Genomic DNA, 11,343 nt, shown 5'->3' on the forward strand with positions numbered 1-11,343 from the left:
AAAAACAACTTTTAAAAATCCCCTTTTATAATTATTACTATTAATATTTATTATTCAATTATTTTTCTTTTTTTATTATTTATTCTATTTTATTATACATTTTCAACTTCATCTGGAATTTTATCATCTTCTAAAATCAAGAAAGAGTTTTATTAAATCAGAAACACCACAGTCCCTGTGGAATGACCCTGTTTCTCTATACTACCTTATTTTTTATTTATTAAAAAATAAGAAATTATTTTGATAGCAAAACGACGGTTATCAAAGGTTCTTCATGAGACTCCTTTTTCCTGGCATTTGCATGTGTAAAATATATGGTCTTAAAAAAAAATTTTGCTTGCTTGTTTAACCTTGATATTTTGTTCAGGGTTCTTCAAATGCTTTTCCTTGAGCCAATAAAATGAAGAGAGGGTTCTTTGTACCCTTTAGGATTTATCAGAGAGGGTTCCTCGTACCCTTCAGGGTTTATCAGAAAGGGTTCGTGGCAATCTTGCTCTTCTTGGATCAGACTTTGGCAAAGCTAAGGCAAAATGGCACCATCTTCTTCACCTCAAAATTCCCCACCACGTAAAAATAGCTCCCAACCACCTTCAAATTCATACATAGACAACTCTAAATCAACACAACATAGGTCACCACGGTAACCGCCATATCAATATGAAAATCAATATCACCCTCCTCCTCCTCCTCCACATGGTCATAGAAGTAGCGAAAAAAACTCTCCCTCACCTCCTTGTAAAAATGGCGGTAATGCATCACCATCAAAAAATTCATCCAGTAAGATCGAGTCGACCGATGGGAAAATGATTATAGGAGTAGCTGCAGGTGCTGGATTATTGGTTGTTGTTGCTATCTTTTTTGTAGCCAAATGTGTTCTTCCAAAGAAGAAGAAACGCCAGAATAATCCACAATTTGAACCTCAAGGTGATAAACCTATAATACCTTCCTTCCCAAATGAAGAAATGCCTTTGTTTCCTGGGAATCCTTTGTTTTCTTCATTGATAAATCTTTGGAGAGAAAAAAATCTTGGAATTTTACTAATGCTTGCAACAAAGTTCTCCATTTTCACGAAGAAGGGCAAATTCCTCTATACATTTTCCTTATAAATCCAATGAATATAGATCAACTTTACGAGTTGAGAACTTATAAAAAAATTTGTTATGGCTTATGAATGAATTATATTCTATGGTTTTCGCAGCTAGTGGTTATCCACATGATATTAACTCAGACAATCCTTCTCCCTTGGGCAATGGTTTTTGAGGTCCAGAGCATGCTATCAGACTACATCCACCTACTGGTGATAGTAGCCGTCGAAGCAGATGGGGTTCCTCATCCCAAAACCCATTGACTGGTGGTGGCGGTGGCTATGGGTGGAATCCATCGTCCCAAATTCAAGGACCAATTTATAGTGGTGAAACAAGCAACAATTTCTCAGGCCCTTACCCCCATGCCATGCCACCTCCTCCTCCAGTTATTCCTATTGTTGGGAAATAAACAAGTACGAGTAATTTCCCTATAACTAGATTAGTGAGAATGCGAAATAAAAGCGGAAAAATAATACTTGAAATTGATAACGGAGTTTAGCCAATTGTGCCTACGTCTACGGACTGCTGTAGATCTTTTACTAAGAGAGAAAATTTACAGGTGTTTACAAAACACTCAATACTCACAAGAAAGCTCTCTAGTATTGGGAGAAAGAAATGATTTGAGATTTTGGGATGATTATGAAGCTAAATGGGCTAGGGTATTTATAGTTGAAGCTTAGAGACTAATCTTGTAAATACCATAAAAATGCAATGACTAAAGTTACAATATTCCCATTTTCTATTTTTTTAAAATAACACCGAAATCGATGCATTAATTCCCAGCCAAACTTGTTGAAAACCATTGCCACCCCCTGTTGAAATCAATTTTGGCCTCTCCCCTTTTTGACTTGGTGGCTGCTTGCTTTTAATTTCAACAATCTCCCACTTGAAGACTGATTTTAATCTGTCTTCACACCTCGATCGATGCAGCAGCATTTCTGGTCTCGTTATTCTAGCATGCCAACTGAAGCTGAACACAACTTCAGTTTGTCTATAGTCACCGTCTTTGTTAACATGTCTACCGGATTTTGAGCTCTACTAATCTTTTCAAGTTTCAAAATCCCATCTTCCAGAAGAGACCGTATAAAATGATATCACAGTTGTATGTGCTTCGTCCTGGAATGAAAAGACAGATTCTTCGCTAGATGGATAGCACTTTGACTATCGCAATAAAAGACATTGTTTTCTTGTTTCTTGCCTCACTCTTCCAAGAAACTTTGGAGCTAAACCATCTCCTTGCTGGCTTCTGTAACAACGACATATTCTGCTTCAGTTGTGGAGAGAGCAACTATCTTCTGTAGTTGAGAAACCCAACTCACTGTGGTTCCTCCTAGAGTATAGACATACCCTGTAGTGCTCCTTCTGATGTCAACATTTCCGGCTAAGTCAGCATCTACATAGCCTGTGAATATCGTATCTCCACCTTTGAAACAAAGTGCTTTGTTTGTGGTACCCCGTAGATAGCTGAGGATCCATTTGACTACTTCCCAGTGTACCTTGCCCGGATTATTCATGTACCTGCTAACAGCTCCCACTACATGAGCAATATCTGGTCTAGTACAAACCATGGCATACATTAGACTTCCAATTGATGAGGCATACGACACCTTCACCATGTATGCACGTTCTTCCTCCGTCTTTGGTGACTGTTCTTTGGAAAGTCTAAAATGAACACCTAAAGGTGTATTTACTGGTTTAGCATCTTGTATGTTGAACCTGGAGAGTACTTTGTTGATGTACTCAGCCTGTGATAACATCAAAGTCCCTGACTTTGTGTCTCTCTTAATCCTCATCCCAAGAATCTGCTTTGCAGCGCCCAGATCCTTCATAGCAAACTGCTTCGACAATTTTTGCTTCAAGTTTTTAATCTCTTGCATGTCTGAGCCTGCAACGAGCATGTCATCAACGTACAACAATAAAATAATGAAGCTATTGTCGAACCTCTTGATGTAGCAACAATGATCTGCTTGGCATCTGGTAAAACCATTGCTACCCATGAAGTTGTCGAACTTCTTGTACCACTGTCTAGGAGCTTGTTTTAAACCATACAAGCTCTTCTTCAACCTGCATACCATATTTTTCTTGTCTGCCTTTATGAAGCCTTCTGGCTGCCTCATATAGATTTCTTCCTCCAAATCACCATGAAGGAAAGCTGTCTTTACATCTAACTGCTCAAGATGTAAATTCTCTGTAGCTACAATTTTCAACACCAGTCTGATTATAGACAGTTTTACAACTGGAGAGAAAATTTCATTGTAGTCAATACCTTCTTTTTGCTGAAAGCCTTTGACAACCAATCTTGCTTTGTAGCGTTTGCTCCCATCGTGCTCTTCTTTGATCCTGTAAATCCACTTGTTGTGGAGCGCTTTCTTGCCTGGTGGTAATTCAGCTAATTCCCATGTCTGATTTGACATAAGCGAGTCCAGCTCATCTTTCATGGAAGACTCTCACTTGACTGAATCCTCCACTTGCATTGCTTCATCATAGCACTCTGGTTCACCATTGTCAGTCAGCAACAAGTAGTGCAAAGAAGGTGAATAACGCTGGGTTGGTTTAGGAATTCTTGATGAGCGTCTCAGTTCTGGTGCGCCTGGTTCTTCTTAAACTGTTTCAAGATTGATCTGAATATCATTTCCAGAATTCCTTTGTTTCATTTTTGGTATTGGAGCTACTTGATTCTATGGTTGCCCTGTCTTTGTACATCACATTCTCATTGAAAATGACATCTCTGCTTCTGATGATCTTCCGATTTTCTTATTCTCAAAATCGATAACCGAACTCATCACCACCATAACCAACAAAGACACATTTGTTGGACTTGACATCAAGTTTACTTCTTTCAGTAGAATCTATGTGTACATAAGTAATACAACCAAACACTCTTAAGTGTGAAAGGTTTATTTCTTTCTTGCTCCAAACTTCCTCTGGTATTCTGCAATCCAAAGGAATTGAGGGCCCACAATTGATCAGGTAAGTTGCAGTGTTGATAGCTTCAGCCTATAGAAATTTGGGCAATCCGACATGTTTCCTCATGCTTCTGGCACGTTCATTCAGAGTTCTGTACATGCGCTCTGCTACGCCATTCTGCTGCGGTGTCATGGGAACTGTTGTCTCCATCTTGATCCCATTGTCAGACCTCGACCGCTTGACTTTTAAACCAGTCTCATTTTCCACCATGACCTTCCATTTTCTGAAGGTATCAAAGACTTCTGATTTCTTCTTCAGAAAATAAACCCACACCTTCCTTGTTGAATCTGAATCTCCTATTTCTGTACTCTCCTCCATTGTCAGACCTCGACCGCTTGACTTTTAAACCAGTCTCATTTTCCACCATGACCTTCCATTTTCTGAAGGTATCAAAGACTTCTGATTTCTTCTTCAGAAAATAAACCCACACCTTCCTTGTTGAATCATCGATGAAGGTGACATAATATAATGAGTCTGCAAGAGATGGAACTGGAGATGGTCCGCATACATCAGTATGAACCAACTCTAACTTTTCAGCCTTGGGTGTCTTACCAATCTTTGCAAAGCTGACTTTCTTTTGTTTGCCAAAGATGCAATCCTCGCATAGTCCGACATCTACATTCTTTAGATCTGGCAGCTTCCCTTTTAACAAAAGCGTCTTCATCCCTTTCTCGCTCATATGGCCAAGCCTTTGGTGCCATAGGTTTGATTTTCCATCAGCATCTGCTGCTGCAATGATATTATCTAAATTTGAGGTTACATAAAGAGTACCAGTATTCTTACCACGAGCAATGACGAGTGCTCCTTTGGTAATCTTCCATTCACAGCCTGAAAAGGTTGTGCTATATCATTCTCCATCAAGGTGTCCTACAGAAATCAAATTTATTTTGAGGCCAGGAATATGTCTCACTCCTTTCAGCTTCTAGGTGGTCTGGTTTGGCATCTTTAGTCGGATGTCTCCTTTTCCGACGATCTTCAAGGTTTCATCATCAGCTAGATGAACCTTCTCAAAATCACCACTGACATAGTTCTCCATGATTTCTCGGCATGGGGTGGAGTTGAAAAATGCTCCTGAATCCAAGATCCATGATTCAATCGGACTGTTGACGCTTAGAATCATGGCATCACATGTCTCCTCTGTCACGTTGGCAGATTCCTGTGCACCGGTATCTTTTTTCAATGCTCGATAATCTCTTTTAAAGTGACCCTTCTTGCCACAATTATAACAGGTAAAATCTTTCTTTCCTATTCTTGATTTGCCCCTTCTGGATTTTGATCTGCCACGATTTGAATTTCTTTGAAGTTCTCCCTGTAGACTCCGTGTGCAAAGCTGAGGAGGTTGATGCTTCACCCGATTCTCTTCGTCGAATTTCTTCGCTCAATACGAGATCCCGAACATCGTCGAATTTTAATTTGTTGTTTCCCGACGAGCTGCTGACTGCTATAACAATAGCATTCCAAGTGACTGGTAGAGATGATAAGAGAATTAAAGCTCGAACTTCATCATCGAATTTAATTTCTACTGAACTCAACTGGGTTGTGATTGTGTTGAGTTCATTTAGGTGTTGAGCCACTGATGCCCCTTCCGCCATCCGCAAATTGAATAATCGCCTCATCAAATGAACTTTGTTTGAGGCGGATGGCTTCTCATACATACTGGAGAGAGCCGCCATAAGACCCTTCGTGGTCTTTTCCTTTGCTATGTTGAAAGCAACATTGCGGGATAACGTCAATCGGATAACTCTGAGGGCTCGTATGTCGAGAAGATCCCAGTCTTCATTCTTCATGCCCTCTGGTTGTTTTCCTGAGAGAGGTTGATATAGATTTTTTTGGTACAGAAAATCTTCAATCTGCATCTTCCAAAAGCCAAAGTTCGCACCATCGAACTTCTCAATTTTCACATTCCCTTCGTCTGCAGCTATCGCTCCCACTCAAATCTGGCTTCGTTTGGATCGTTTCTGACAATTCTTGTGAACCACCGTGTATTAGAACACCTCCGTCGACAAGCTCATTTCGTCGACAAATTTTTTTCACTATTCACGAAATTCACTATTCATGTGAATAGTAACCTCGAAAAAATTGACAAAATTCACAACCAAAAGCTCTGATTACCAGTTTTTGGGAAATAAACAAGTACGAGTAATTTCCCTATAACCAGATTAATAAGAATGCGAAATAAAAGCGGAAAAATAATACCCGAAATTGATAACGGAGTTCATCCAATTGTGCCTACGTCTCCGGACTGCTGCAGATCTTTTACTAAGAGAGAAAATTTATAGGTGTTTACAAAACACTCAATACTCACAAGAAAGCTCTCTAGTATTGGGAGAAAGAAATGATTTGGGATTTTGGGATGATTATGAAGCTAAATGGGCTAGGGTATTTATAGTTGAAGCTTAGGGAATTATCTTGTAAATACCCTAGAAAATGCAATGACTAAAGTTGCAATATTCCCATTTCCTATTTAAAAAATAGCACCGAAATCGGTGCATTAATTTCCAGCCAAACTTGTTGAAAACCATTGCCACCCACTGTTGAAATCAATTTTGGCCACCCCTTTTTGACTTGGTGGTTGCTTGCTTTTAATTTCAACACCTCTTGGATTAAATAAGAACAATTTCACTTATGAGGAGCTGTCAATTGCGACAAATGGATTTTCTCAATCAAATCTGAATGGCCAAGGTGGGTTTGGATACGTTCACCACGGTGTGCTACCATATGGAAAAGAGGTTGCAATCAAGAGCTTAAAAACTGGTAGTGGACAAGGAGAAAGAGAATTCCAGGCTGAAGTCGAAATAATTAGCCGAGTCCATCATCGTCACCTTGTATCACTTGTGGGATATTGTGTTGCCGGTGCGCAACGGATGTTGATCTACGAATTCGTTCCGAACAATACGTTGGAATATCATCTCCATGGTAAAATTTGATTCCTTTCTTCATTATTCATCCAGTTTAGGGAGAAGATGTTGGCATCTTATGGTTTTCTATATGATTTATGCAATCCTGAAAACATTGAAACTGCATATTGCAGGAAAGGGTGTTCCAGTCATGGATTTTGCCTCTAGACACCGTATTGCATTAGGTTCTTCTAAAGGGCTTGCTTATCTCCATGAAGATTGTAAGGATATCTCACTTTCCCCCTTTCTTTGAGACTACATTTCTCTCTATGCTTCTCATTTCTCTGTTGAACCATACACGCAGGCCAACCCCGCATTTTTCATCGCGATATCAAAGCAGCAAATATTCTTCTTGATAACAACTTTGAAGCTGTGGTATCGTCTTTCAAAATTGGTTTTTTTAATACACCTTTGAAAGTAATGATACCAAGTTCCTATTTCCTATAGGTGGCTAATTTTGGGTTGGCTAGGTTGTCCATTGACAGCAACACACATGTTTCGACTCGTGTGATGGGAACATTCGAGTAAGGCATTCGGATTCCACGAACAAAAGTGAAAGATCTATTTCTCATAGTTAGTAAATTGAAATTCGAATTCATCTAATGATTTTGGGTGTAACATAGGTACTTGGCTCCAGAGTATGCCTCAAGTGGCAAGTTGACAGAGAAATCCGATGTTTACTCATTTGGGATTATGCTTTTAGAACTTATAACTGGGAAACCTCCCGTTGATAACACAATGGAAGATACTTTAGTAGATTGGGTTTGTAGCCTCTTATCTAACTTAGTCTTCCATTTGAGTTTAAATTTGCTCCATTAATTGCCAAAAAGAACTTCTAATGAAGGATTTTATAAACAGGCTCGACCACTTTTGGATCGTGCATTAGAGACCGGCAACCATGTCCAGCTCGTTGATCCACTCTTGGAGGGTAACTACGATCATATTGTGATGCAACGAATGGTGACCTGTGCTTCAGCCAGCGTTAGACACTCGGCCAAAAAGGGACCAAAAATGAGCCAGGTTTTCAATGATCTCCAAACAAGTTTTCATAGTTTAACCTTTAATCATATAATGTTACATTTTTTTTTCAGTATTTCTCATGGAATATCATCGTTGAAAGCAGATAGTGCGTGCCCTGCAAGGAGACACGTCCCTGGATGATCTGAAGGTGGGGATAAAGGAAAGCAACAGCTAGTTCGCGAGCTCATATTACAACAACGGTTCGTAAGAGGCAGACATGAAGAAGTTTAAGCAGTCGGCGATATCAAGCCAGGAATTTTCGAGCAGCGAAGATGGCAGCGAGCACCCAAGACGGATGGAATCTGGAAACAAGAGAGTTTTTGTTTTTGTTTTTTTGCATTGAGGTATTGATTTTGTAGACATCATTCGTTTCTAGGGTATTATGTTTATAATTGTCGATTAATTTTGTATTTGAATGGCATAGAGTAATTGTACATAAATTAATAGAACTCATCGATTACGATATTTACTCAATTCTTAAAAAAGCTACTTTTAAATTTGTAAATGCAAAAATATACCATTATATATATAAAAAATAACAAAATAATACTAACAAGTTAAAAAGCCTACTAAAGGATAAAATTAGTTGGATATTAACATAAGGCCTAAAAGTAGGGTCACTCTGAAAAGCAATATTTGAAAGCTAAAAAAATATACTATCATAATAAAGGATTTTTTTATATAAAAAAAGTATCCTTAAATCATAACTGATCAGTAAATATACATTTAATTTAAATATCAGAGTGAGTTTGAAGTGTCAATTTTGTAATACTCTATACCTTACTCAAATTATTGATGGGTCAAGAATGTCATATTCAACTATCGAAGTGATTAATATATTAAATAATTAATATTTTTTAATTTTTAATTATTCCAAAACTTTAATTATTTCAAAGAAGTTTGAGAGAAAAAACCAAATCAAGTATTTAAAAATGGGTTTGTAGACCAAATACCAAAAAGGATCTTACAATTACATACGCTCGAAATGAAATAAGGTATTTTACTTGGCAAATAGTTGCGTTAAAATTCCTCGAAAATCCTATTACCTATACTTGAACGCAAAACATATCAACATGCCCAAAAAAATCTCGAAGGTTTAACTTTACTGAATTTAGTTGTGCAAAGCTACTTTACTATATGACTTGAAGTAGATAAATCTGGGAAAAAAAAATACAAACCACAACTGAATAGTTTATGGCATAAATCTATAAGTAACACTCTAGCATGAATCATTAAGCAATGTGTTTCATAATAAGTCATGTAAATAGTCCAACCATATAGATTCACGTGTTACACCACAACCGTGTCATAAACCTCATCTTACTAGTATTTACATTTACTCATCCTTGGGTAAATTCTACTACTACTACTACCGATGTGTATGTAGTAAGTCATCGTTAATTGAGTATCTAAGTGCTGAACATACCTCCAAGGTGTGTATGGTGTATCACCATACATATCACTATACAAAATAAAATTATAAGCTCAATATTTAATTCACGCCGTACTGTATCATATATTAAGTTAGTTTTTTTTTTCTAGGCAAATAAATTTTTATATAAATATCATAAAGCCAAACCAAAATAGAATGACTCATTAAAAACATCTCTAACCTTAGATGGAGGAAAAGAGTACATTCTACCCGATAATACAAAAAATAGAACCCAATAAGATCAACACGGATCAAAGTTACACCCAACCAAATCGATCACTCCCTTACAACCTACTACTAGAAACGAAAAACACCAAGGTTGTAAAACATTATCCTAACTAATTACTCCCCCATCTACTGAAAAAATAAAACTAGCAAAAATGACCACTGCCCTACGAACAAAATTCCTGAAAAAACGAAAGCCAACAAGGTGCAAAGCAGAACCATACTAACAACACATCTAACTACTGCGAAAAACCAATGTAAATCTATCAAGACCCAATCAACACAACCAAAATCTAAAGACAAACCAATGGGCAAGAAGAGTTCACCAAAACCATAGTAATAAATTGTCTGACCCTAAGCACAGTGCAGGTCTCGAAAAGAAAGCAAAACAGCCCCCGTTTCTGTTCTAAGAACTCCCCCACAGCTCGCCGCTTCCTCTTAGGCTACCCCGTCTACGTAGAGTTCCAATTGATCAGCCTTTGGAGGTGAGCATCTCAAATCTGGTATGTCCTCATTGCAAACAACCAATACGCATTTCAATGGAAACTCCATCAAATTTCTTGTTCGAGATTCAAAAAGTGAAGCCACGTTTGATAACCAAACTCAATTGAATTACAGGCAACTTTCCCAACAGTATACAACATTAAGGGCAACTACATCCGAACTATCTCCTTCATCATACCCAAATCACACCTTCATAAATCATTGCCCTCGAAGCTAAACCTTCAACACAACACTTGGAACATCCGAAAGAGTTGACACAATGACGAAACCAAGAACGATAACCACAATTTATTCATTAAGATACAAACCTATTGAAAGATTAAAACAAGACAATTCAGCACCAGCAATCAGAGTTCAAACCACAAAATAGATTAACCCGCGGCATCTTGTTATAGATTGAGAGAAAAGATGAGATTTAGGAGAAGAATTTAGACGAGAGAGAGCTGATAGAGAAGAAAATTCATCATTCATTGCATAAGGATTTTTTACATTTTGTTCTGTTAATTATTTAGTTACAATGCCAATAATTCCTTGCCAGTTGTCCAAACTATATAACTGAATGATTCTTCTCTTTCTTTTCTTTCCCAGGTATTGGGCCTTCAGTATTGGGCTGCTCCTTCAGACTTTCCTGCTGCTCGGCCTGCTGCTCACCCTTCTCTTCTAATAATGTAAGTAACCCCATGCCTCTCACATGATTAAATTCCCAATTGTTGTCTTCAATCCCTAACCCTTGATCTTTATTTCCCAAATCACCTTCGATATTTCCTCGTCGTTCCTCTTATTCTTCTCCAATCCTGACAATACCCACCCCTCGAGACGAGCCTTGTCCCCAAGGATCGAACGCTGAAAATTATCCCTTCAGAGACGAGTAGTCCTCCCAAGTATTGTTTTCAGCAGCGAGATTCTCCCAGCGAACCAAAAGTTGAGTAACAGGTTTATTGTTTCTGTTTACAATTCTTCTGGCCATAATTTTTAATGGTTTAATTTGTAACTCTCATTCTTCATCTATTGTAGGAGGGTCAGAAGCAACAATAGAAGAATCGCCGATGAATTTCTTCAGTAAACTGACATGGAAAACCGGATGCAATCGAGAGGAATCGGGTAAGTCCAGTCGATAAGCTATCGTTCCTATTTTTTCCAGAACACGATAGGGTCCAAAAAAATTTACTGCTAACTTCAAGTTTTTTCGCAGGGCAATTGATGTTTGTCTGTA

The 11,343-nt window shown here is 38.1% G+C and overlaps 1 pseudogene; it reads left to right on the plus strand.

Moving 5' to 3' along the window:
• Nucleotides 1-803: 803 nt before the first annotated feature.
• LOC120122755 lies at nt 804-8,337 on the plus strand (annotated as a pseudogene).
• Nucleotides 8,338-11,343: the final 3,006 nt, after the last annotated feature.

The sequence above is a fragment of the Hibiscus syriacus genome, unplaced genomic scaffold, assembly GCF_006381635.1.
Source record: "Hibiscus syriacus cultivar Baekdansim isolate YM2019G1 unplaced genomic scaffold, ASM638163v2 tig00110387_pilon, whole genome shotgun sequence".
In the NCBI taxonomy this organism is placed as follows: Eukaryota; Viridiplantae; Streptophyta; class Magnoliopsida; order Malvales; family Malvaceae; genus Hibiscus; species Hibiscus syriacus.